An 18,628-nucleotide genomic window follows, 5' to 3' on the forward strand; every position below is an offset into this window, starting at 1 on the left:
TTGGGTTGTGAGTCTGCAGCAAGCGCATTTACCTGCCGAGCTGTTTCACTGGCCCCTGTGGTCTCCATTTAAAAACCATTCCAAACACAATTCCTTAAGCCCCGCCTTAGGGCAGCGCTTTGCTATGAGAGGTGCTGAAGAGAACAGTTAAACAGGAAAGCCAAGGCAGACGGCCTCCACATTTGGGTTTGATTTCTTCCTTGTACGAAGGAAGATGTGTGCCAGTAACACATCATTCTGGGCGTGGACACAAGAGCTGGGTTTTCTTCAAGGCTTCTCTTGAGTTTCCCTCCTGAGCCAAGTAGATCCCAGCACCCCATGCTAATGAGAGAGTCACTTCCCGAGAGCTGAAAGGAGGCTGGAGCCCTGAGCCATGGCTCCTTCCCTTACAGAAACCCTCTCTGGGGCTACTGCCTCACCCTGAGCCAAGTCTCTGTACGGCTGTCTTCACTGTGTGCTCTGACTAGGCAAGAGTTTCTGAGGCACTAAATGGTGGAGACAGGACCTAATGGGGCTGGAAGAGCAGATTCTACCAATGCACTCTTTACTTAGGGGCGTCAATCAAACTACCAACATAGGAACTCTGCCTAAAGGAGCTATCAACGTCCTGCCAAACCAACGTGATGCAAATTTCCTACAGCCACAGACTTTGTTCCCCTACATCAGTCACAAAGAACGAATACAGGTCATTCACAAGTGTCTTTGTTTTTCTTATGTGGGAAAAACACAAAGTATACTTAGCATTGCCTAACCCCTACAAGTATTTCCCTCCATTTTCTTCTGGAAATATAAATACTTCTTTGTTCTCCTTCTACCAAAATATACAATTTCATATTTTAAGTGTATTGCTTTCTAAATGGCAAGTATTCTAAAAGGCTCAAGGAAAAAAGAAGAAAATAGGATTAGTAAGAGAATTATAGTTACCTTGCATATGTTAGCCTAATCAATACTATCAATACATCCGAAAGAGCAAATATCATTATGGTCTGTGTTTTCTTTCAAAATCAAACCCCAAAAATATGTTCAGTCCAGGACAGGTTTACAAAAGGTCATTTCAACCTCAAATATTTCAGCTCTGCAGCAACACATTAAATTATCTTAGGGCAGATAGCAGAAAGGACCAGCTTTTTCGGATACTTAAAAATTTTTTTACAGTAGTTCTGTGTTCACAGGTCAACAATAGTGTAGCAAACCAGCGACTCCTTTGAAAAAAATATATCTTCTTTCTTAAAGACTTACACATAGGGAAATACCACTATTGCTGCTCATGGGTATCTCTGGAGCTACAATCCTTCAATTTAGAGTTCACCCCAGGACTCTCAGCTCCCAGAACCCCCAGTTGTTCACTGATGTACTTCAAACACCCCAGTGAGCACCCACAGATAAATTCAATCTGGCATTCAGTCTCCACTCCATTCAGTATATCAGCATTTAACCTCTCTGAGGATTAGGTAAGCCAACACTCATCTCTACTTATATACATACACCCCTTTTATTTCTTGACTTATATTTCTCGAACCCTAATTTTTCCATGAGGCTTTCCTGGTGTCCCCAAAAGGTAGCCAGCAGTACCTAAGTATAAAAAAAATTAAATATATTATAGCTTTAGTATGTTAATGTTGTGATAATCACAAATTCTTTCAAAAAACCACACACACACACACACACACACACACACACATATATATATTGTCTCCGAGTTCACTGTTGGGAGGACAGACATTTCAATTCATCATGTCCTCCTGGGAAGAAATGAACCAGGGCTTACAGAAGAACCAGTGGGCTCTTGTGTGTCGATCTGGAAGGGTTTATGGGGGAAGAGATAGCAGAGAATAAGCAAGCTGAGCCTTCTGTGTAAGAGGAGTGATTGGCATGAGAAACCGCCTGTCCTGGTTCAGAAGAACTAAAGAAACTCTGTTCTTCACCGTTTTTAAGACACACACCATCTTTATGTGGATGAGTGGGACAAGACAGAGCAGCACAACTAGGAAAGAAAGAGTCTGGAGGATGTGGGGCAAAGGTCATGGCAGGGACGTTGTCAGCAAGCACACACCCCGGGTGAAGGCTGACCTAGATGGACGAGCTCGGGGGACGGGGCAGGAACACAGAAGAGAGACCTTGATAAGGCTACAAAGAATGTAGCCATTGCTTTAAAACCTAAGAGAGTTCTAATAAATTCATAGCAGAAGACAGGTTTATAAATACAGACCGATGCATTAGTGTGGCCATGCAAACAACCTTCATCAAGAAGCATTGACCTTGCAGACCCTAAGGGCAACACGACGACTACTCTACATTGTAGTCGCTGTGTCTCTATCGGTGATACAACCAAAGCCCGGGGAGAGCAAGTTCCACCTAAGTGTTATGTATGGACTGCATTGCCTCAAAATTCGCCTGAATTTTATAACGCAGTGTGATGGTGTTTAGGGGGGTAATGAGGGCTAGATGAGGCATGTGAATGGATTACTCCCATCCCCCATAAAGCAAGTGTGTCTTTAGTAAGACCTGGAACTGACACTCTCCCCCCACCATGTAAACACAGAGAGGACGAAGCATCTGTAAGCCAAGAGCCCCCACCAGAGCCCCATCATCCTGACAGCCAGACCTCTCAACCTTCAGAATTAAAAATCAATGTCTGTGGTTTGAGCCCCCAATCTATGGTTATTTGTCATGGCATCTTGAGCAGACAAGATACTGGGACATACCAAGTTAGGACACAGACTCAACTCTGTCTGACTGCCCACAATAGGATCTAATGTGCATTAGCATTTTGGAGACAATACAGGGGAACCAAAAGTGAATACAACCTCTCCCACCCCCTTTCTTGCAACCCTTGTATTTTCCTGCAGTGGGTGAAGTTTTGGGGGTACCCTGCACCATCTCAAGAGGCAAACTTGCAGTCTGTACTTCTATGTTTCCTGGGATGGGCACTAGCTTGAGGAAACACGGAGGGCTCAAGATGACCAAAGTGCTAATTCCCACAGCCCAGAAAGCAAAGCACAGGCAGTTCTCTGTGGATAAATAGTCCTGTTATGACGAAGCTTTCTAAACTGAGACGAAATACTACCCAAAGCATGCCTTCAGAAAAGAACCTTGTCGCCATAGCTTGGTGAGAGGCCAATGTTAGCTAATGGTTACATCATCCAGCTCAGTATAGCAGCAACAGAGAAACTCCAAGTCTACAGTGGCACCCGATACAGTGTTTTCCTTAGCTCTGATACTTGGGGATGAGGCAGGGGAGAGAAAGAAAAGAAAAATAAAAGGAATACATTTCTGAGATTCTTATATGGGGAGAAAAGGGTAATTCAAAGAGGATTTTACTTTTTAAGCAAGGCTGTGCTATACCAGACTTTGGCATATAAGGCTGGAAAAGGTGGAGGAGGTTCTTCATTGCTCCTCCTATCCATTAAGGCTCCTGACCTGTGTGTGTGTTACTGAGTTCTCAGCACCTCAACTCACCTGCAGATTATAAAACTCAAGCTCAGCACCATTAAACAATGTGCTCAAAACCAGACATTTGGACTCGAGGTCTTACGTCTGGTGAGCCTCTGCTGTTTGCTCTGCCCCAAATAACCTAGAAAGAACCAGCAAATGCAGACTTCTCCCTGGGCCCATACTCTTGGCAGCCTACCTAATGCTCAGCTGATAAAAGGACATTTGAAGGTCATTGAGACACTACTGAAAATGTATCTGAAAAAGCATTGGAATTTTAAAACTTCATCTGCATGAGATTTTAACCTTTCAGTGTCAAAACGCTCAAAGCCACAACTGGCCAAAGAAAGGAAATGCAATAATTATTAGGCAAGCAAGGTAGAAAATCAACCTTTAAAGATAAAGAAAAATATCTAGAAAAGCATCGTGTCAAGAATGCTGCCATACATTAAAATCCTATTTCTTCTGGCTGTAAAATCCTTCCATGATTTAATATGAGGCTCTTTGAAGAAAAGAACCTGCCGATTTTTGTGCAACCGTATTGAACGTCCTAAAACACTGTACGCAGTTCATGGTTTAGCGATCGCATCCCTAATCTACCTTCCGAAATAGCTAATATTCTCAAGTCTTCACATATTTCTGAATTCAAAACTATCTCAGAGCAAATATCTTGGCCCTCCAAGTCACATCACTTATACTTCATTTTGTTCAGATTTTATTTAAAGTGACTACCGGCCATATCAGGAACTGCACCCTCCTGTGGTCAAAAGGTTTTCTGGGACTTTGTCCCACGCCTGGAAGTAAACTAGGGTAATTCAGTTATTGTCTTAATCCACAGAAGGAATGTGTTTGACGTGATGAAAATGGGGGAAAGGGGTAGCGATATCTGATATGTTTCGAGCATTATTTGAAGTTTTCCTGTAGAATCGTCACCTCTACTTCTCAACCACTGTCGATGAGTGTAGAGAACGAGGGAAACCATCCTGAGGGAATGTACGTTGTTAATATCCGCACAACTGTGTCAAGAATTCCACTGGCCTCGGGCTCAAAGATGGGCAAAGTCTTCCTCTGGAGACAGAGCGAGAGAGTGTTGGTAGTGTAAGCAGAAACCAGTTTCCTTCCTAGGGATATTTACCAGCTGAGGACTAGCGCACTGCAGAGACTGCTCCCACAGAGATTAGCTACACCAGTCCCCTAGATCCCGCTGTGTATCACAAACACTGCTTCCTTGTTGTCCATAGGCAATAATCCTGCTTCCTGGCTTGTCTATATGCAATAACCTCGCCTCTCTGCTCAACTCTACCTAATAAACATACGGAGTTTCCAGGGTGTGGGGGTTTCTCTGAAAGAGGCTGGTCCACTTGACCGCAGTTAATGCTGCATGATTTCCGTGTTGTGTGTCTATCTTTTCTTCATTCCCTTGCTACCTCAGTTGTGTCCAATCCTGGAGGACAAGGCAATGTGGCAGGAGGGCACAGTATAAAGACGCGTAGACCATAAGCTACAAGAAGGTAGGGACTTTGGGTATTGGCATGTAGCAGGAATTCAAAAGTTTTCTGAATGGATACTTTCCTCTAGCCCATCTTTTTAGGTCCTTATGAGATATTCCAATACAGTGTGATTGAGATAGGCCAGATGTCTAAGTCTGGAGACCATGTCCTTACTTACAGATCAATGAGAGAATGCAGGAGTTGGGTGACAACCGGCAGGGATGTCGTGTGATCACAGGACAGGAGATTCCATAGGGCATTGGCTATGGCAGCTCCTGGAAGCTAAGGGCAGTTCAGTGGCTGCATAAAGCAAGGCTCAGCCCCTGGGACTTCACATACATTCAAACTGATAGGGTCCGACTCTAAAGTACGCACCAAACCAGACCTCACACCCATTCATCACCCCCATCCCTGCATCCAGTAAGACCACAGGGACTAGAGAATTTAAAAAACCAACAGCCATGCACTGATGACTCCGGAACAGGCCAAGGGTCATGACCACAGCATAACACTTAGATCAAGTAAATATTGATTGGGTAAACCTTTTTTAAGTTTAAAGGTTCAACTGATGCAACAACCTATTTGGGTCAGCTGTTTACCCATAATTTCCCTTTCACTCCCCTTTCCCCTCTATCCCTGTGGTGTATTTAATCCAAAAGAGCAGGCGTTGCCCTTAATGCACGATTCTGCCAGTGTGCCCACCATAAGATAGGAAACCATTTCTCCAGAGACTAGAAGAAAATGCTCTCTTGTTTACTCACTTGGTCTGGTACATGTAGCATCTGGCACTGGGCTACCATCTAAACAAATTCTTGGTTTTGTACTTTTTTTTTTTTTAAGACAATCTTACTAGGTATCCCAGCCTGGTGTGGAATGTGTAACCCTCCTGCTTCAGCCTCTTGCCCTGGTTTAATGAAGTGCTGGGGATCAACCCAGGTCTCTGTGCATGTTAGACAACTCCCTGAGTTATATCCCAGTTTGCACACCTTATCTTGAGACAGGATTTTACTAACTTGCCCAGGAAGATCTTGAACTTGTAATCCTCCTGCCCAACCTCTCCATTTGCTAGACTTACAGCCTTGTATCATCAGACTTAGACACTGAGTTCTTTACAACTGTTTATCAGTCACTCTTTCCAGGGTGCAATGTATGTTTTAGGACACAAAGTATTTTCTAGGTTGATTGGTCTCTCGTTCACCCTAGTTCCACAAATTTCTTACTATAATGCATAGGGATTTCATTTATTTATGTTCCTTTCTGGCTAAATTAGAAGTAGACTCTGTGATCACAGATGTGTGGAGGTGTTGTTGCTGCTAAGCAATCCTTCAAGAAATGAACACACTCATGTAGAGAGAAACCAGCATTATTGTGAATGTTTAATTTTAAATTCAATCTGTACGAAGCAATCCTAGGAGTCCCCCATGCCATGGTGTTCACTATTATATGAACAAGATACCCTGAGATAGCTTTTAAACCTTTTAAATCTTGGGAGAAATAGCCAGTAAGATTCTGAATCTGTGTGTACGAACAGAAGTGAAAGACTTGCTCTGTTTTTGCTTTTGAGACAGTAGAGCAAATTTGTAACTACAACATGCCTTCCAGAGATTAGGATAGGAATGAGAGACGGTGTGCTGTTGGTGGGAACGGGAAATGGCACCACCTCTCTGGAAACCAGTGCTGCAAACTAAAAGAAAAATTAAAAAGCAAAATTACCACATGATGCAGCAGTTTTATTTCCAGGCATATGCGGGATCTCTGGGAAACAGTTACACGTCTGTGCCCATGGAAGCAGTGTTCACAGTAGGCAGAGGGCGGAAGAATCCCTAATGTTAACAGGTGGATAAAATGGTAAATAAGGGAAGTAGAAGAGGACAAGATCTCCTGAGTAAATTGGGAGCATTGGGACCATGGGAGAGGGTAGAAGGGGAGGAGAGAGGAAGAGAGGGGAGCAGAAATAATAGATAGCTCAATAAAAACAATAAAAAATAAAAAAGGGAAAATAGAATGTGGAGTATTAATATCATGAAATAATAATACTCAGCTATGAAAAGGAAGAAAATTCTGGGTGCTCAGTTGATACCGTGCTGCCTTGAAGGCTTAAGGATTTGAGATTGGTCCCAAGATCATATTAAAAAGTGATGTGCTAGCACACGCATGTAATTATTGTTTTGGCGATGCAGAGACAGGTGGATTCCCAGGGCTTCCTGGCCTCACTTACATAGTTAGCTTCAGGCCAGTCAGAGACTCTCAAAAACAAAGCAGACATCCTAAGGAATAACAGCTGGCTTCCACATGAACATGTGCACACATGTAAGCATGCGCGCGCGCGCACACACAGAGAGAGAGACACATACCACAGGAAACAAATTCCGACACACAGTAAAACATGAATGAAACTTTAGGACACTCTGCTAAATGAAACAAGCCAGTCACAAAAGGACAAGTAATATTTTTCTTACACATTCATCAAGATAGAAAGAAAGATGGTGGTTGCTACCCCATCCCAGGGGCTGTTTAATTGGTACAGTTTCTTTCTTTCTTTTCCCATTCAGGATTCAAAAGCACTGGAAAACTGTTGAACACCAATGTGAATGTACTTAACGATACTGAATCGGATATTAAAAAAGCTTCAGATAGTAGATTTTATGTTGTTTTTGTAAAATTGTAGTATTGCAAAATTAAAAGCCAACACACATATACACACACACACACACACTTACTTTTTTAAATGTTTGAAATTTACGTTTAAGCTAGCTAGCCAAAGACTCTTAAATGAAGTCATTTCCGCTAAGAGCAGCAGATTATTTTGTGGAGGTAACAGGTGTGCATGCCACAGCCTGGCACGAGACAGCTTTCAGAAAGGACACAGGCTTCAGTGCCCAGTAGGAGTTCTCCTGCTAATCTGAGCTTTCAAGAGTTTAAGCTGGGATGAGATTTCCCTAACCCCTCCCCAGTAAGTAGGTCTGACGTTTTGGGTCAGCGGGTCTTTATGAAGTGATTGCTGTCCTTGAAAAACCTGACGGACGATATAACCTGCCAGTAGATGCAAGCGGTATGAGCTGCTCACCAGACACAGCAGGTCTCTAAAGAGACAGAGTACCCAAAAACAGGAAGGTGAGCCAGTGAGTCCTTGGTAGTCTATAAACAACTGCAACAATAACAAATACAGTAAGCAGGGGGAAAGTTCAATGTCTGGTAACTGTTACTCAAACACAATGTGTTCAGATCACAGATGCAACCACCCACACTGAGAGTCAACAGGGAGTCGGGAAACCCCATCACCGACCCTCTCCGGAGGAACTAGATCTGCCTTACAAGTTAACACGATGGCCGGGCGGTGGTGGTGCACGCCTTTAATCCCAGCACTCGGGAGGCAGAGGCAGGCGGATCTCTGTGAGTTCGAGGCCAGCCTGGTCTACAAGAGCTAGTTCCAGGACAGGCTCTAAAAAAAAAAAAAAAAAAAAAAAAAAAAAGCTGCAGAGAAACCCTGTCTCGAAAAACAAAAACAAAAACAAAAAACAAACAAACAAAAAAAAAAACCAAGTTAACACGATGGCATAAATTGATGGAGACAACTGTCTAAAGGGGCTCAATGTACCCTCCTCCCAAGTTCAGTTTCATTCGCTATTACACTCTTAAAAAGGCTGCCTGGGACTCCAGGGGTAGCATCTACAGTCAGGGCAGAGGGAAAGCGGTGGTGAGAAAACAGAGGGAGGGAGGAGGAGTAGGTGATGAGGATGGGACCCTTGCATGCTGGTGGGTTCCCTAGTGCCACAGAAACACAGAAAACACCATCTCCAGGCCAAGGATAACAGAGTGTTATTGACGGGGATGCTCAGAGAGGGTCCACCCAAGATCTAGCCCTGACAGGTCAGACACTAGTGAGCATTAGGCTTGGGGTTAGCTAGGCTACCCATTTAATTCTGAAGGAGGAGGAGGAGGGGAAAGAAGGGAGCCACATGGGGCCTAATGTCAGCCCTCCACAGGTCATAAGCCACCAGGAATGCCCCAGCTGTATGCCAGGGCCTCTAATGCAGGAGTGGCATCAAGCACCAAGTGTTCAGAAGGATCACAGCAGAGAGGGGAAATCCTACGGAAAGGATCGGACAGGAAAGGACAGACCACTTGCTCCTTCAGAGTGGGAACTTAAACACTCTTCTGAAGTTCTAACTTCCCCTGTCCTCCCAGGCAGTAGAGAAAAGCAGCAGAAAAACCATCACTGCAGTGGTGGGCATTAAAACATTGAGGAGAAAATGTTCACTTTTCCCTGCCGATGCAGACATCCTCAACCGTCTGTTATCTTTAAATATGAAAACTTTGACAGCAGCAGCTTAGACATGTGACTGTTTTCAGACACATCTGCCCACATCCCACAGCCAGCTCACACTTACAGTATGCACACCTCTGCAGAGGAGCCAGGCACGACTCTGCTTGAGACGGGTGTAATAAAACGCGTCTGAGCCAGCAATCGTAGTGCACTAATGCTAACGCGCAATACCGAATATTCCATCTTTGAGGGTGTGCAAATCTAGCAGGCAGTGTTGGTGCACACCTTTAATCCCAGCACTCAGGAGGCAGGGCAGGTAGAGCTATGTGAGTTTGAGGCTAGCCTGGTCTATGGAGTGAGTTCTAGGATAGCCAGGGCTACACAGAGAAACCCTGTCTCAAAATGAAAACAAAACTAAACACTAAAAGACATGGAAATCTCAGTCCAGTAATTAATTACGGCAGATGGGATTTCTTAACGCATTATTCTATACACACTGGACAAAAAGAAACAAATGGCAATTTTTGCATTCTTTTTGTTCCTCCTTTATACTTAATTCAATGAAATGACTTTGCCACCAACTCTGGAAAAGAAACTAAATTCTGATTCAAGCAAACAAATGAGAAACGGAATCACAGTTAATTCAACCCTGTTTATTCTCTGGACCTAACATATAATGCATTAAGATTCTATGTCATGAAATAAAGGCTCATTCTTAGAATATAAATTCAAAAGTGGTACGACTCTTACTACCAAAGACGACATCTGGTGTCCACACTCCCCTCTAGGAGAGCTATTCCACCTCAGGGACATCATTTTTGTTTTGGGGAGCAAAAAGCTTGCTATGTAGCCTAGGCTGGCCTTGGGTTCAAAATCCTCCTGCGTCAGCCTCTTCGATGCTGGTGTCCCAGGACCACGCCACCACAGCCTGATCTTTGGGAATATTTCTCATTCCACCTTCACGTACCTCCACCCTCTGTGGCCTTCCCCACTGCACACCATGAAAGCTAAACACTGTGAAAGGCTGGTGCTGGCCATCCACAGATGGGCCAAATGGTTAACTGCACTAAGCAATTTTAAACTTAGGAGAGACGGGAATTGAGACAAGGTCTCCTGCAGTTGGGGCTGATCTTGAACTCCTGACTTTCCTGTCTCCACTTCCCAAACACTGAGATTCTACAGGCACACACCATCATGTCCAGCGTTAATGTTTAAAATCTCTACACAGAGTAATTTTAAGACAGCTTCTGGTAGTTCAGTGAAATAAATGGTCACATTTAGCAGTAGAGAAGGCACGGAAAATACCTAGAGGCAGAAAAACAGAAGAGTGTTTTAAATACTTTACAAAGATAACTTTTAAGGTGACGGTGCTGGGCTGTTTGCTCTTCCTATCTCTCTGGTAATCTGTAGCAGGAAAGATAAAAGATCCAAACAATGTAAATATGCTGTTCATTATGCACAAATTTCACGTGATCCATTTCAGCCAGGCTAACATGCACTATCAACAGAAATTTTATGCAAAGTCTGCTCTTTTTCTGTTTGGGTCACTGAACTAAGTGCAAACCAGATGTTACCTAGGATAATCTGAAAAGGCAAAAACCCACACAGCTTTCTTCTTTTATTTTGAGCTAACACAAAAGCACTTACAAATAGAACTTGTTCAAAAGTGCCATTTATGGGGCTTAACTCTTACTGACTTTAATGGTTTAGAACTCATACTTAAAATGTCTCTTTTTCCTCCCAGATTAAGCCTATATATTTCATTTTCTTGTAAAATATGCCATTTATTAAATGATTATAGTAGTTGGTTTTGTCTCCCAAAGTCTCCAGTTCACATCTTCGAAATTCCACTATACTAAAATATGCATGCATGTTAGGTTCTAAGAAAATTTTAGAATCTAAAAACTTTTAAGTGGGTATTGTAATTTGATTCCCACTTGCAAAATTCCACATGAAATGTGCACTTTAGCAATTTATAGTTTTCTTTCACAAAAGCAGGATGGCCTGAAATGAATCGGTACTTTCTTCCACCTAAATTCTTAGGTTCTGCAATGGATCTACTGTCTCAAGTTTTGACGTTCTGTCTCTCAAGACCTTGATTTCTGAGCTTACAGAACATTCTAAAATGCCATTCTCTGGTGCTTTCTTCCTTCCCACATTTGTCCAGTGCTGTGCTTGGGACAGAAGTCAGTGCCAGAACTCAGTAACTGCCCATAGGGAAGGATGCTAGAAATGAACACTGGGAAGCTGCCGACACTTCTCACAAGACAGTTTTAAAGCCACTGGAGAGTTTGGAATACAAAACCCACTACTATAATCATTATGTAATAAAACCAACTGCATCTCTAGATAGGTAAGCCTTACTCATGTATGAATCCTCTGGGGATAGGACTCTTTTGCAGGTGAAATGTTCAGTTTCAGGAGTTTAACAAGGCACCAGCCTAGTATGTGTTTACACAGCTAGTACTACAAATTGTATCAACACCCACTACTGTTCCTCAATGGCATGCAAATGTACTCTGTGCTCTTTTCTTGATGAATAGCATCCATACAAGTTTCATTCCCCCTACGTGAGCTCTGGGTCACAAACGCGGTACATCAGAGGGCCTTTTCTTTCTCTCCTCCACCCCCCTAACCAAATATTACAAATCCCAACCACACAAACTCTGCAAAAGATGGACTTCAGCAGAGAAACTGACTGTAAATATCCCCCTCTGGGCTCGCTGCCATTGGTTCAGCACATTATTTATTAAGCAAATGTGACGAGGGACCGCTACAAACTGGTCACTCCCTCCAGCCATGCATGCCTTCCCGGCTACTAGCATTTAGTTAGGCTTTGATTCAACAAGTTTATGAAAGTCCAGCGATTTCCACAATTTCTACATCAAATATACAGTGAGCCAGGAAGATGGGTCTCAATGCCATTTTAAAGATGGTCCAACATTATGTATCATTCTTACCCATCCTGGGTGGACCTGCTGATGGGTGTAATGACGAACATTCAAACAAGACTCTATCTTCTTCACTTCTTGATCATGCTGAAATATGTGAATCTGAGAATTTGGAGAAAAGACCATAACGACGGAGATTCCAGGGAACCGTAACACTTTCAATACGCCACAAAGAGGCAGTTGTCCTTATGCTATGAAAATTCTTTCTGATAGCTGTATCCAGCTGGGTATGACTCCCCTGGGGAAAAGCCCATTCTAAACCCCAGGCTGCTCTGTATAATCTTGTCTGCTTTGACGATCACATCAATTACAGGGAACAGAGAAACCTTATCTTTCTACCAGTTGATCTCACAGTAAGTCCCCATCTGCTATGAACCCCCCCCCCCACACACACACACCTCGGAACCTGTAGAGCATCTTAAATCGGCAAGGAGACAGAACACGTGATCAAAACTGCCCCATGCAGACTCAATAGAATCTCTTCAGGTACCTTCCCAAGGTATCAAGAGTGGCTTCCGTATTGTGGGATTCTTATTCCAATTTGCAGAAACTCTGGCTGTCTACTGAATCAAAGCAGAGACCCCGTATGTTCAGAAATCTCAAACACAATGGCCAGGAAGGGGCATTTTTTTCTATGGAAAAAGGAACTGGGTGGGATGGGTGGATAAAAACTTATCAAAAAATATCTGTTAGTTCCATCAGACATGTCACAAGTCACTGCTGTGCAGAGGAGTTGCTGCCACCACAGGTTCTTCTTTCTTCCACTGAACAAACGTTCCTTGTGGGGAAAGTAGGCCCACAAAGCAGGCAGCATTGCTGCAAAGGGCAACCTGGAGTTTCAGAAACAGGTTCTTCCCAGGGGAATTCATGTGCAAGTTGATACAAACTATCAGCATGAGTTTTTCACTGGATTTGTCTGTTTCTGCCTTTCCAGTGCTGGGCTGGGAAATGAAGGTGTTCCACCAAGGTCAGCTCGGAAGTCTATTTTATTTTATTTATTTTTTTTAAATCAGGACAACTGCTAGGGCAAATTACAAGCATTCTGTGAACTATACCTATGAAAAACTCCACACAGACTGTCACATAGGATACTCCTGGGATCGAAGTTGCAAAGCTTTAATCTAAGGGAGCCCTGATTTAGGTAACGGCACTGGGTCATCTGGCTTACTGTATCATTATTACATAGCGCAAGTTTTATGTAGACTAGATAACACTTGACATGCTAACTTCGGAAGCATATGAAGCTGATTGCAGGGAATGCAGACCTAACTGAGGGCAGGGAAAGAGCCAGAGGTGCCACACGCCCTGGAAAGCACACGCTGTGGGCGATATCTTAAGTTTGTTTCTTATTTTTGTTTTTGTTTTTAAATTGTACTGCATTTGGAAAATCTGCTCCAAATTCATATTAAATAAATGCTGCTGAAATTGGAGAGACACTCTAATTTTTCCTTTGGGTTCAATATAAAAAATAGCCATTAATTCTGCCAGTGACTAGCACCATCATCACTGACAAGCTGACAGCACTAGTAGACATCACAGCTAAAGCAAGAAATCCTCACAGTTATCTCCCTATTACAATCAAGGTAGCAGCTCAAACACCATTTTTCTGCCCACAAACAAGTAAAATGAATAACAAGTGAGTTTTAAGACTTTATTACCTGACATCATGAAAAAAAATGCCTGTTTTTAAGAACAGCAAAGCCAGTTCTCTTAAATATGAACGAACACCTCTCCTCCCAGCAACGGACTGAAGTGAGCGTCTTGACTCTGGTATTGCTCTGCACCCCTGGGTGACAGGACGACAAGCTCTATATCTGTGCCCAGCAGGGGCCGCTGGAAAGGAATCTCCAAGAGAAGTGCTGAGAAGCACCCTATTAGACCTGGTGGAATGACAGTTGGGGGTCTCAAAGTCAGCATGAGTTCAGGAAAGAAGAGGATTCTCCCCACTGCAGTGGGAACAGCCAGCAAGAACCAGCAAGGGCCACAAACATTCCTTAGTATGTATTGTTTAATGAGTTTTTTTTTTTTTCTAATGAGATTGATTCCTGGAGGAAAGGTCGCGGAGCGCGGAGCATTCTTTCCTTCTGTGTTGCAGGCTCTCTGCTCAGGGTCAGCTCTGAAGAGAGGAGATAGCATACCCAGTGCCTTCCTACCCTGCTAGCACGTGCAGGCATGCTTTTCATTCTTAGGCTCCTTGCACATATTTAACTCCTATCTTTACTCCTTTACAGGCAGATAAGCTTAAAGCACAAAAGAGAGCACACAACAGCCTTTATCGTGATGAGCCAGCCTTAGGTGAATCAAACCCTTCGTTAAGAAAGCCCAAGGTTTCCGACAACATATTGTATCCACATCCACCTAGTACAGTGAGGAGCCACAGCTCTCTATAAGGACAGAGATCCAAACTGAAAGCTGCAATAAGAACAGAGAAGACACACGACCCACACATTGAAATCCAGTCTGTTAAACAAAAGCCACACTATCTCAGCTAGTTTTTTTTAAGTTGATACTAACCATACTTACCAGTCAGAATGTTGCCATAAGGGCAGGGGACGTCTTCAGAAATTGACACCTATTGTCTACAAGTGTCCACAAGCGTCCACAAGCACGTGAAAAGTTTAGTATGCTGCCTGCCCCTGCACCTTGGCACAAAGCAGTTATGCTTACTGAGTTAGACAAGAACAAAAAAATAGACGGAGCTGGGATTGTCTGGATTGGCTGTTGCCTGCTGGAAACGAATTTTCACTGGCTTTGGTTCTTAAAAAGTAGCGCTTCCATTTCCACAGCTACCACTTCTGAGTCAAAGGCCAGAAAAGCAGGTAAAAGAATGTATGAGCAGATCAACATAGATTTGTATACCCAGCATATGTGCTTTTGATAATGAAATGGCAGCACCATCGTCATATGTCACACTCAAGCCAATGTGCTGAGATTTGTTATTTTTATACAGTTAATAAACAAACTATTTTTTAAAGTCCGTCAAGGAAGAGTTTCCCAAATGCAAAAATGATTATAGAATCCCACCATTAATTATGGCAGTAACTAGTTTTGGGTCACTCAATACATGCCTGATGCACGGTAGGAACCCAATAAACTTTGAGTGAAGGCATGAAAGCATTAGAAGACAGACGACATGTTTTCTCAAGTTGTGGGAACCATTCCTATTTATTTTACAACAGAGACACACTGATCCCAGGCTAGGTTGTACTAGGTGAGGGAACAGAAGAACAAAGTTTTGAAATAGAAAACCACGAGAAAGCGTTTCATGGATTTTTATTATTGTTCACGGTTTTATCGATAGAGTTCTGGATGTTTTCCTAAAGGTTCAGTAGAAGTTAAACATTTAAATTTGCTAAAGTGTTTAGACAAGTATAATGTAAGGTCGGCTCTCTCGGCTTTTCAGTTGCATGGTGAAGCATTCCTTTTCTTTTTTTTTGGTTTTTTTGAAACAGGGTTTCTCTGCAACTTTGGAGCCTGTCCTGGAACTGGCTGTTGTAGAGCAGGCTGGCCTTGAACTCACAGAGATCGGCCTGCCTCTGCTTCCTGAGTGAGTGCTGGGATTAAAAGCAGGCGGTGGCGCCGCTACCACCTGGCTGTGAAGCATTCCTTTGGTACAGTGTCAAACACGAAAGCTTAGAAACACATTCGACTGAAAAATTTCCTTTTGTTCTAAATAGTTGGCACCCACCAAGTCATTGCTTAAGAAACCAGAGTTCGAGATCATGTTCATACCATATCTGGGGAAAACGAAGCAAATAGCATGAGGGTGTTTTCCAGATTCTGTCCTGAAAGCTGTCCCTGAAAGGTATCGAGATAAAACCAGGAGATGGCTCTGAACTCACCCAGTCTCCCACCACCTCCACTGCCGCCACACACACAACAAGAGCCAACAAATGTAACAAAAAAGAGCAACATGAAGTCTTTTAGACCTTACCAGAGAAAACCTTAAGAGAAGAACATTTGGAAAAAGGAGAAATGGCCACTTACCAGTAGGGTCTCTGGCTAAGAGAGGCAGAAGAAATAACACTGACCTGAACTAAAAGATAGAAGAACACAGAAGGCCAGCACTGAGTCACCTAGAAGGGAGAAAGGCAAATGGCTCTACAAAGGTGAGTGACTGGCAGCCAGGAAAGCCTAACTTCAAAACTCTCCAGATATGAGGGCTCAAGGGGCCCAGAGATTTGGAAATATGGAACAAAAACAAAAATTAAATTAAATTTAAAAAAAAACAACAAAAAAAGCTCAACAAAAGCCGGGCGGTGGTGGCGCATGCCTTTAATCCCAGCACTTGGGAGGCAGAGGCAGACGGATCTCTGAGTTCGAGGCCAGTTTGGTCTACAACAGCTAGCTCCAGGACAGGCTCCAAAGCCACAGAGAAACTCTGTCTCGAAAAACCAAAAAAAAAAAAAAAAAAAAGCTCAACAAATTCTCTCTCTCTCTCTCTCTCTCTCTCTCTCTCTCTCTCTCTCTCTCTCTCTCTCTCTCTCTCTCTCTCTCCTACAAGGTTTCTTTGTAGCTTTGCAGGTACCACAACACTCTAGTATGATTGATCTTTAAGTTTGCAACACATCCCAAAAGATTAAAATGCCTTAAGGGAAATGACACTCACTCATCAAGAGACAGAGGGAAGGAGAGTGGCGAACAAAGGAGAAAGCCGGAAAAATGCAAACACATGTAATGCTGCCTCCAAGATTCACTCCTGGACAGTCGCCAGCTAGCAACTCTTTAGCATAAGGCAAGGGAAGAAATGTTCTTCTGAGCCGATGTACCATTTCTTCATGCTACTTTGGTGCCATCAGAAGAAAAAAAAGATCGAACCGCACAAAAAGCATATATAAAAATAGGGTATTCTTCACCTGCACAGTCCCTAGCCAGAGACAACAAATAAAATGTTTCGCTTTACTGTGAAGATAAATATTAATATGGAGGTAGAAAAGAAAACCATGTCTTAAAAGAATGACGTTAGAGGCCAGACATACTTAACTACATGGCCCAAGCCCTAGATTCTGATAGTTCCATTCTCGCAAAGAACTGATCCACATGGATCTAATTCTTCAGTCCCAAAGGAGTCGTGACCTAAGATTTTTGAAGGCAGTTTGACAGAGTTTAACGTTTGAATCAGATTAACTCTTTGACTTCTGGCATGTAGGCAGCTTCCACTCTGTGGAAAGCCATCTGTGGCCGTTCGACTTTTGTTGAGCATATTTCTTTGAAGGAACTACAGGGTTACCTTACACCACATACTGCATGTATGCGGCAAGAGAAGGTGGAATAGACTAGTCGAACTTACGACCTGGAGCGACGGTCTTAAGGTAATCAAGGCTTGAAGGCTTCGTGGAACGGGATTAAGAGGCACAGAACAACTCAAGCGCTTAATGCTGCACCCATTTACTTTAAGTCAGCAATACAAACTTCCCCACGCCCAACTGGGTCATTTTACCTGTGTATCAGATCCAGAGCAGGATGGGGAAAGACTTCTAGCGATCCAAGCCTTGTTCCAAATTTAAACCAAGATTCCCAAGAGAGCGAAAAGAGTCTTCGGGGGACCACTCCGTGTACAGGATGTGGAGGCAGGCTGTCCTCCCGGAGAGAGATACTGAGGGTCCCCCGGAACTAAAGTGACAGTGGACACTAGCGGAGCCTCAGTGTCAGGCCCTATCCCAAGTTCTACGACCCGCGTGGCTGCCGTGGATCATGCACACCTCGAGTGCGAGCCAGCCAGCGGCACCGGAGGCCAAGAAGAAGAGGAGGGTGGCGGCCCAGGGTGCAGCCCGGAGGACGAGGGTCCGAGGCTGCAACCCCTGCCCGCAGTACCCCGAACGCTCAGCTCCCCAGTCTCCGGAGCGCGGCCTCTCCTCCGGGCAGCTGCGCGCAGCTGGACGCGGCCTGGACGCCCGCGCCCCACCGCTTCCCCTCTGGCCCCGGCGCACTCTCTGCAACTTACTGGGGCAGCGCTCGGGCCGCGAGACCCGGACGGGGACGGAGACCGGCGAGCGAGCGGCTGCAGCGCGCTGGGGATCCCAAGCGGGAGAAGGCTAGACGAGCGGCTGCCACCTTCCAGGTCCGCTCAGACAGGAGCTCCCGCTGCTGCACTGCACAAGGCGGGCTGGGCACGTGGGCGCCCCACTGAGTAGGGGCGGGGAGGCGGGGCGAGGGGCGGGGACGCCCCTCCCCTCCCTCGTGCTCGCGACCCCCGCCGGGAGCGCTAGTCGCGGCCGCGCGCCAAAGCTGGAGGAAGGCGGTGTCCGGCTCCGCGCCTCTGTATGGCCGGGGCCAGGGCGCGCGCACACGTGGTTCTGCGCCAGCCGGCTAGCTTGGGTGGGCGTGGGTCTGAAAAGCAGGGCTTGGCAGGGTGGAAAATGCCCCCGTTCCTTGGCAGAACCCAATCTCAGGGTCATTTCTGAAGGTTTTTGTAAGCAGGACTTTGTGTCCTTTTACTGAGAATTGGGAACATAAAAGTAATTATTGTAGATGATGATAATAAACCA

The 18,628-nt window shown here is 44.4% G+C and overlaps 1 protein-coding gene across 3 annotated transcripts in view; it reads right to left on the reverse strand.

The window, feature by feature from the left end:
* Positions 1–18,250, reverse strand: part of Slc7a2 (solute carrier family 7 member 2) — a 55,058-nt gene extending 36,808 nt beyond the window's left edge. The window contains exon 1 of one of the 3 annotated variants that reach the window (XM_042054848.1): positions 18,085–18,250. The gene's annotated coding sequence lies outside the window, so the exon portion shown is untranslated. Of the gene's footprint in view, positions 1–17,580; positions 17,772–18,084 lie in introns of those variants that run through there. The other 2 variants (XM_038325235.1, XM_038325236.2) reach the window with 2 other exon arrangements.
* Positions 18,251–18,628: the final 378 nt, after the last annotated feature.

This window comes from Arvicola amphibius, chromosome 4 (genome assembly GCF_903992535.2).
Source record: "Arvicola amphibius chromosome 4, mArvAmp1.2, whole genome shotgun sequence".
NCBI lineage: Eukaryota > Metazoa > Chordata > Mammalia > Rodentia > Cricetidae > Arvicola > Arvicola amphibius.